The following is a 9,882-nucleotide window of genomic DNA, read 5'->3' as shown; positions in this document are numbered from 1 at the left end:
TCTCCTCCTTCAAGGTCCATATTCCTCAACATCAGTGTCTCCAATCCTAGGAAGTTTTTAAAGATTATTTTTTACTATACTACATTTATAGTTGTCTGTTTTTACTATACTAGCCATTTGTAATTCATACTATAATTGCATTGCTAATTACTGTTTATAGGAAAATTAATGTTTCACCAACCATAGTATAACTTCCATGAGAACATGGACATTTTACTTCTTTGTTTTCTCAGGAACAGCTAACACAGGGTCTTGAATTTAAGCCCCTCAATAAATACACGTTGCTTTAACATAAAGGAATACACGAAACACCTCTATAATACTCTATCCTATTTCCTATCATCAATCCCCACAGAGAATATAGAAATGTCTGATACTTCTTTCAGGCACACTTGTCTGGTTTTCATTTGGTCCTTATCATAAGTATTGGTAAGCCCTTTTGTTTTTTAAGTGGCTAATTAGTAAACAGTTACAGTTGAAAGATCTGAAAGATTTAATTTCACCTTTGGCCTAATTCACTGGTTGAATCATCTGGGGGCAGTTATTTCTGTTACTGTTCTACTTTTCTTACAGTAAAAGGTGGAAGACTGTCTGAGTAAGGATCTTTTGGACGAAATACAAGAACATAGAGCATACATAAACATGGTGGATGGGTGAGTTTAAAAAAAAAAAAGCCCATCCAGTCATTGTTAACCCCCTTAACTGGTGAGCCGTTGTCCTATAAACTTATATATGTGGACATACGCAAGAATACCTTTTTGATCATATATTTTTCTTTTTCAAAATAGTAAAATAAGTATAATGGTGGGAGATGATAGACTATTATTAGAGTTGGAGGCTAGCCAGTCAAATCTGGAACCAAGCAAAACTGAATCCAAGGAATTAAAACAAAAAAACAAATTTCAAGGTTGATGCTTAAATACAATTAAAGGGTATTGAGAAGGGCCTCAAATTTGTTGTCAATAGGTCTAAAACAAAGATATCAAAGAGAGATGGACTGAACAGAATCACTTGCCTTAAAAAATAGTGATTTACAAGAAGTTGCAAAGCTAGTACAGAGACAACCCAATATCCTTCACCCCAAACAATAGTATGATATCAATACTGGGAAACAAACATTGGTAAATGTGTGGGTGTCACTTTCTCTCATGTGGATTTGTGTAACTGCTACTTCACATACAGAACTATTCCATCACCACAAAGACCTACCTCTTGCTACCCTTTGTAGTCAGAGATTGCTTTTAAGAAAGATAACAGTAAATAAAGAGTGAATTAAAAGCCTTGTCTGGGAGCACACCCAGGGAGGTGGGTGTGTAGAAAGTGGAAGAAGGCTTAATTGTCAATAAGCCAAAATTTCCAGTGTGTCAGAGAATCTTGGTTGGGGACCTCCCACATTTGCTGGTAGCTCCCATGAGAGGCAGAGCTCTTAAGCAGAAATAAATTTTAATTTCCTGCTCCATTGCCCCCAGAACCTGCACAGTCCTCCTCATCTTCTGTTCTGCATCTCCCCCACTCTGGCCCAGACACTTATCTCTGGCCTCCTATTCACTAAGAGACAAGCTGCAATCCTCAAGCTCCTTAGTCCCTTAGTCGGTGACATCGACTTGCCTAATCTAACACGTACCCCACAGTAACCAGACCCCACATTTCCCTATAGATGGAAGTATTCCCAATACTCAGCCCTCATCCACTCTGTCCTCTCCTCATGGCCTCACAGAAATCATTCCAGGTTTCTATCACAAGCTCCAGACAATTTACCGTAGGATAACTCCATGGTACCCCAGAACTGGCCTGAACTCTGCATGCCAATAAAAAGTGTCCCCCACCATGCTCCCCATTGTTGTGACTAGAATCATTACCCACTCGGTAATTCAATAACTTGTAAAAATAAGTAATTTAAAGTAATTTTTAAAATGTAAGAGTTTAGAAGCCTCAGTAACTCAATTCCCATGTCCTTCACTCCAGTATCCAATAGATTGGGCTTTTGAGCACCTTTTGGCAGTTTCTTAGTTTTCTTTCCATTTCCCTCAGAGCCTGATTATTTCTCAGATGAACCACTAAATCAAAGATTTAGTCCCTCCTCCATAGTGCCACAGCACTCTTTCCCTCAAACCTCCGAATGAAACAAATCACTCCCCTAATCAGACACCTATTCTACTTCTAATGGGACACTCCTTTTGGCATTCAAAGGACTTCACTCCCCAGATACAGCATGTGCCCTACAGCTAACCTGCCTTTGCTTCTGCTGTGTTCAAGGCCACTTTCAAAGCCATCTGCTTAGTTGAGCCTTCTTTGATCTCTCAGATGGAATGAATACTTCTTTGCATTCCCATGGCACTTCATTGTAACAATTATTTAAGTCTGCCTAGAAATATGGTTCATGCACATTTCTAACACTGTGGCCAGTGGCCACCTTAATCATTTTTGATATTGCAAAATACTAAAGACAGTTTTAAACTAGCATTTGAATTCCAGTCCCTTTACTGACTGTATGATATTGCATCAATCAGCCTTTCAGCCTAATTTCTTCATCAGTAAAATGGGGATACAATGTCTGTCCAAAAGGGTTGCTGTAAGAACTAATATAATGTGGACAAAATGCCAAGCACAGTGTTCTCTCATAGTCATTAACTCAATTCACCGCTCTATATCAATCCTAATATCTAAAGTGAAGCTTTATGAACAACAGGCTGTTAAAATGTTTCTTGGATAAAATGGATAACATTGATGGGAGAAAAGTATATCAAAAGAGCCCAAGGGATTATAACTAGAGCCACAAACTGGCTGAAAACTAACATCGCTAAAAAAGTATTTTCAGAGAGAGAGAAAAAAATGGAAGTAGACTGATCAACAAGGATTCCTGTCAGGGGAGGAGGGCTGTGTGTGTGTGTGTGTGTGTGTGTGTGTCTGTGTGTGTGTGTGTCTGTGTGTGTACCTTGCTAATGAACACGAATAGTAGTAACACAATCAACTTCACCTTAGAGACATTTGTTCAAATTGCGCTCACATTTTCAAATGTTCTCCCATCTTTCTATTTTGTCAAAAATGCTGACCAGTGGGGACACTCCCGCTCAACTCTATTCATCCATTTCAGATTATATGCAACAGGAGCAAACACTTTTCACAAATGCTTTTCTCCATCACAAGGATAATTAGTTCACAGGCTTTGCTTTCCTTTTCCAGCAACTCAGGGTTTTGATCTAGCACCCGTTCAACTGTGCCCTCTAGTGGAGTTGGTAAAAAGAACTATGGGATTGTTGAAACTCCAGTGTTAAAGTATCTTTGTGCTGTAAAAATTTCCCCAACCTCCCAGACTAAATATCAGTGAGCTTACAAAAGAGGGTTGGGAAAATGCTTTAAAACATGTGTAACAGGAGACAGACCTGCTAGCTACCATGCAGTCTTGCTTATTTTCCTCTAAAAAATAAGATCAGTGTCCCCAGCAACAAGTAGGAGAAAAGACATTGAGCCAAGAGTTTAATTTCCCCACAAATCTGAGAGAACCTTACTGTTTAATCATCTTACAAAGAAATAAATTATGTGTGATAATTTTTTTAACAGCAGAGTAATTGTATGGTAATAATATCATAGATGAGAATTATACATTTGCATCTTTATGGAGCTTGATTGGATTAACAGTGGAAAATTAGAAAGTAATTTCTTTGAAGCAACTATTCCTTTACATAAGAACATTTAGGAGAAATTGCTTAAACTGCATTTTAGGCAAGCAACAAATATGTATAGATCTGCGTCTCCAAGGTGATGGCATTATCTCCATGTAGTCGTTCACCATGGATATCCCCTTTAAAAAAACTAAAACTAAAGGACATTGATCTGAAAAAATGCAAAGGTCATTTAAAAAATATATAAGCTTAAAAAACCCAAATATCATAGAAGAGAAGCTTGGAGAGAAGGTTACATAATTTTGATTCCTTTAGAGTATCCGGATGATGCAAGCCTCGGATGTACTGCTACCCTGGCTGATGCCTGAACTGCAGCCCCTAAGACACTCTGAGCCGGAAGAGTGGCTCAGCGAAGCTTCTCCTGGGTTTCCGATTCACAGAACTGTGATGTAACGAATACTGTTTTACTGCATTTATCTTTTGGGTAGTTTGCTACACAGCAATAGACAACTAGTATAGTCTGAACCATTTAGCCTGCCACTACTAGAATCTATTAAGTGTCTGTGTTCATTTAATCATAGTATTAGCTACTGTCTTCCTTGCACAGATGAGAAACCAAAGTATGGCAAACACTCAGCTGGCTATCAAAAATCCACGCACAATCTGTGTTTCCCCGTTGGCACTCCTCTAGCGTAGAGGATCAAAAGCTAAAACATTTCCCTTCCCAGATCTCTTTGCACTTGGTTGTGGCCATCTGACAGTACTGACTAATGAGATATATGTAAAAGTGTGTTGGGAAAGGACTTTTCTTGCTAAAAAAAGGACGAAGCTTTAGGAGAAGCTTTCAGCCTTTTTTCCTGCCTGGAAAACAAAGTTAGCAGTCATCTTGCTTTCCACCTCACAGTAGCCATGAGGTTGAATGACACACTCTAACAGTGTAGAAAAGAGAAACAGGAGGGGCCTAGATCCATAGCGATTTCCTTGTGCAGATGCCCCTTCCTGGTCTGCTACCTTCAGAGTTCCTTTTACTTGAAACTAATAAACCTTTTCCTTCTTCAAGCCATTGCTTACCCAGGGTTTTTGTTGTTAGAAAAAAGGCACATTCCTAACAAATACATTGAGATAGAAAGAGGTAATTCAAACCCAGGTCTGCTGCTTTTATGCTTTAAGCTCAGACAGTAACACACCATCTGAATAAAAACAAAAACCAACTGGACATAAATTTTGATGCAAGCACCACCAGGTATCCTGTAGACACAGGTAGGTTGCAGACATGCTGGGGAGTCAGAAAATGGTGTCCTACTCCTTCACTTCATTGTCAGTTTTCTATTTCTTCACCTCCAGAAGCCACACCTTGACTTCTGCAGCTACCAGTTCATCAAAGCTATACTCATCAAAGATATGTTAGTCCAAAATATGAGTTCTTTTGTAGCTTGTATGTCACTTAATGTCTCCACAGTGCTTAACGTTTACTAGTTTCTCTTAAAATATCCTTCCTTCTAGGATTTCACTTTTTTTCCTTCCTCCCGATTGGCCTCTTTTCTCTTTTTTCAATCTGGTCCCATCATCTTACAGATGATAATTCATTCTTCACGTGTATACTAAAAACCCCACTGTATTGATTTTTTAAATGAGGGCTTTTTACCTCTGCGATGCAGGAGAACTGGGTTGGATCCCTGGGTTGGGAAGATCCCCTGGAGAAGGGAATGGCAACCCACTCCAGTATTCTTGCCTAGAGAATCCCATGGACGGAGGAGCCTGGCAGGCTACACTCCATGGGGTCACAAAGAGTTCGACACGACGTTTCTTTTTCCACCTCTTTGTGAAATACACACACACACATGCAAGTATACGATGTACATTTTAGTTCTTGATGCTTTTTTATGGTTTCTAGTATATATGTCGAATGTAGCTGTTGCCTTAAAATGTACTACAGAAACAATCATGAGAGAAGAGCCCTGTTGATCTCAGGAGCCACTATAGTCAAACCTTTCTAACTGAAAACTTAGTTTGAATGTTAAGGCTTCTGACTGAACTCTCAGTATGATTTCTGTGGTGCCTCTATCTCTAGCCCATTCTCCCCTACCATATGTCTAAACATTTATCATTTACCTCAAGCCCCCAGATACACTAGACCTGTTCAATACCAACTCTTACTCTGCTCCTGTGCATTGATGACAGGTAATCCGATAAGACTCCTCTTTGCTCTAGACTTTCTCCTTTCTCTTGTCCTTTTTCTTTTATTGAGCTTTTATTTGTGCTCTTGACTCCACTTCTCTAGCCCGATCTTGGGCTCAGCTGCATCACTTTCGGTATGGCTGCATCTTACATTGATTTAACTCACACAAAGGCAGCTCTATATAATGTCCGATGATGCCTTCTCACTGTGTTGCATCAACTGAAGTCACCTTCATTCCGCTGCTGGTTGAGCACTGTAAACTAGGATGGTAAACACAGCTCTTCTCCAGTTAACATACCTGACTATTAAGAGCCTGAAGTGCCATGAATACAGAAGTGATCACGCTGCCGCTCAGCTCACCCCTGAGGAACTAAGTAGCGCTTGGTATCAGCCAGCCAGATCATAAAGTCAAAGCAAAGAATTATGTGCTGTGAATGGGGCCGAGGCAGTCACAAGTCTAGTGATGACTCCCACTAACCATTAAGTGTTGGGCATAACCACCAGTGAATATCTTTGTTTTGGTTCTAGTGGTTAATACTATATTTTATTTGTTGTTGTTAACATGACCTCAACTACAAGCCAACAACAGGAATTTGACAACAGTTACAATCCTGGAGTTGTTACAGAAACCCTTGGGCCACATCTCCTCTAACACTATTGTAACCTCCAGGCCTTTGGTGGTTTCAGTCAGCATCTAAGTCACAGAAATCAATAAATATCAAAATACATAAAACAGAAAAAAGGTTTGTGACCACAAATGGATTCCTAGCTGATAACTGACAGGTGAGCTACAGGATGGAGGAGCAGGGGCAAGGACTGTCAATTCAAACAAGTTACGGCTCAGTCAAGGTCACAAACCTCCTTCCATAGTTCATCAGGCACTCTATCAGATCTAGTCCCTTAAATCTATTTCTCACTTCCACTGTATAATCATAAGGGATTTGATTTAGGTCATACCTGAATTTCTAGTAGTTTACCCCACTTTCTTCAATTTAAGTCTGAATTTGGCAATAAGGAGTTCATGATCTGAGCCATAGTCAACTCCCAGTTTTGTTTTTGCTGACTGTATAGAGCGTCTCCATTTTTGGCTGCAAAGAATATAATCAATCTGATTTTGGTGTTGACCGTCTGGTAATGTTCATGTGTAGAGTCTTCTCTTGCGTTGTTGGAAGAGGGTGTTTGCTATAACCAGTGCGTTCTCTTCACAAAACTCTATTAGCCTTTGCCCTGCTTCATTCTGTACTCCAAGGCCAAACTGCCTGTTACTCCAGGTGTTTCTTGACTTCCTACTTTTGCATTCCAGTCCCCTATAATGAAAAGGACATCTTTTTTGGGTGTTAGTTCTAAAAGGTCTTGTAGGTATTCATAGAACCATTCAACTTCAGCTTCTTCAGAGTTACTGGTCGGGTCACAGACTTGGATTACCGTGATATTGAATGGTTTGCCTTGGAAACGAACAGAAATCGTTCTGGCACTTTTGAGATTGCATCCAAGTACTGCATTTCAGACTCTTTTGACTATGATGGATACTCCATTTCTTCTAAGGGATTCCAGCCCACAGTAGTAGATATAATGGTCTTCTGAGTTAAATTCACCCATTCCAGTCCATTTTAGTTCCCTGATTCCTAGAATGTTGACGTTCACTCTTGCCATCTCCTGTTTGACCACTTCCAATTTGCCTTGATTCATGGACCTGACATTCCAGGTTCCTATGCAATATTGCTCTTTACAGGATCGGACCTTGCTTCTATCACCAGTCACATCCACAACTGGGTGGTTTTTTTTTGCCTTGGCTCCATCCCTTCATTCTTTCTGGAGTTATTTCTCCACTGATCTCCAGTAGCATATTGGGCACCTACCAACCTGGGAAGTTCCTCTTTCAGTATCCTATCTTTTTGCCTTGTCATACTGTTCATGGGGTTCTCAAGGCAAGAATATTGAAATGGTTTGCCATTCCCTTCTCCAGTGGACCACAAAACCAAAAAAAGCAAAATGGCTGTCTGAGGAAGCCTTACCAACAGCTGTGAAAAGAAGAGAAGCCAAAAGCAAAGGAGCAAAGGAAAGATATCAGCAAGGAGAGATAAGAAAGCCTTCCTCAGCAATCAATGCAAAGAAATAGAGGAAAACAATAGAATGGGAAAGATTAGAGATCTCTTCAAGAAAATTAAAGATACCAAGGGAATATTTCATGCAAAGATGGGCTCAATAAAGGACAGAAATGGTATGGACCTAACAGAAGCAGAAGATATTAAGAAGAGGTGGCAAGAATACACAGAAGAACTATACAAAAGAGATCTTCACAACCCAGATAATCACGATGGTGTGATCATTAACTTAGAGCCAGACATCCTGGAATGTGAAGTCAAGTGGGCCGCAGGAAGCATCACTATGAACAATGCTAGTTGAGGTGATGGAATTCCAGGTGAACTATTTCAAATCCTAAAAGATGATGCTGTGAAAGTTCTGCACTCAATATGCCAGCAAATTTGGAAAACTCAGCAGTGGCCATAGGACTGGAAAAGGTCAGTTTTCATTCCAATCCCAAAAAAAGGCAATGCCAAAGAATGCTCAAACTATGGCACAATGGCATTCATCTCACAGGCTAGTAAAGTAATGCTCAACATTTTCCAAGCCAGGCTTTAGCAATACGTGAACCGTGAACTTCCAGATGTTCAAGCTGGTTTTAGAAAAGGCAGAGGAACCAGAGATCAAATTGGCAGCATCTGCTGGATCATGGAAAAAGCAAGAGTTCCAGAAAAATGTCTATTTCTGCTTTACTGACTATGCCAAAGCCTTTGACTGGGTGGATCAAAATAAACTGTGGAAAATTCTGAAAGAGATGGCAATACCAGACCACCTGACCTGCCTCTTGAGAAACCTGTATGCAGCTCAGGAAGCAACAGTTAGAACTGGACCTGGAACAACAGACTGGTTGCAAATAGGGAAAGGAATATGTCAAGGCTGTATATTGTCACCCTGTTTATTTCACTTATATGCAGAGTCCATCATGAGAAATGCTCGGCTGGATGAAGCACAAGCTGGAATCAAGATTGCCAGGAGAAATATCAATCACCCCAGATATGCAGATGACACCACCCTTATGGAAGAAGAACAACTAAAGAGCCTCTTGATGAAAGTGAAAGAGGAGAGTGAAAAAGCTGGCTGAAAACTCAACATTCAGAAAATGAAGATCATGACATCTGGTCCCATCACTTCATGCAAATAGACGGGGAAACAGTGGAAACAGTGAGAGTCTTTATTTCGGGGGGCTCCAAAATCACTGCAGATGGTGACTGCAGCTGTGAAATTAAAAGATGCTTACTCCTTGGAAGAAAAGCTATGACCAACTTAGAAACCATATTAAAAATCAGAGATGTTACTTTGCCAACAAACGTCCTATGTTTGGATGTGCTATGTATGGATGTGAGAGTTGGATTATAAATAAAGCTGAGTGCCGAAGAATTTGATGAACTGTGGTGTTGGAGAAGACTCTTGAGAGTCCCTTGGACTGCAAGGAGATCAAACCAGTCCTTCCTAAAGGAAATCAGTCCTTAGTATTCTTTGGAAGGACTGATGTTGAAGCTGAAACTCCAATCCTTTGGCTACTTGATGATAAGAGCTGACTCATTTGAAAAGACCCTGATGCTGGGAAAGATAGAGGGCTGGAGGAGAAGGGAACGACAGACGATGAGATGGTTGGATGGCATCACTGACTCAAGGACTGAGTTTGAGTAAACTCCGGGAGTTAGTGATGGACAGGGCGGCCTGGCATGTTGCCATCAATGGGGTTGCAAAGAGTCGGACACGACTGAGCGAGTAAACTGAACTAAAGCACTTTAGATCCCTAAAGTCTAGTTGGAAATTATCAGGGAGCAACAGAGACCACAGCAGTGTTCTACAGATCAGCACATCCATTTGCTTCTCCGAAAATCCATTTCCTCTCCTTTCACCCATTTTCTGCTTCTAAAAACACATACTGTACTAGCAAAGGTTTTACATTAGTTATGAGACAAAGAAGGAACAGGAACTAACTCTGTAAATAAAAGGTTAATGGAAAAGCAAACCCTTTATATTAATTCC

Source organism: Capra hircus, chromosome 2, assembly GCF_001704415.2.
Source record: "Capra hircus breed San Clemente chromosome 2, ASM170441v1, whole genome shotgun sequence".
Classification (NCBI taxonomy): domain Eukaryota; kingdom Metazoa; phylum Chordata; class Mammalia; order Artiodactyla; family Bovidae; genus Capra; species Capra hircus.
Note: the sequence above shows the minus strand (reverse complement) of the source record.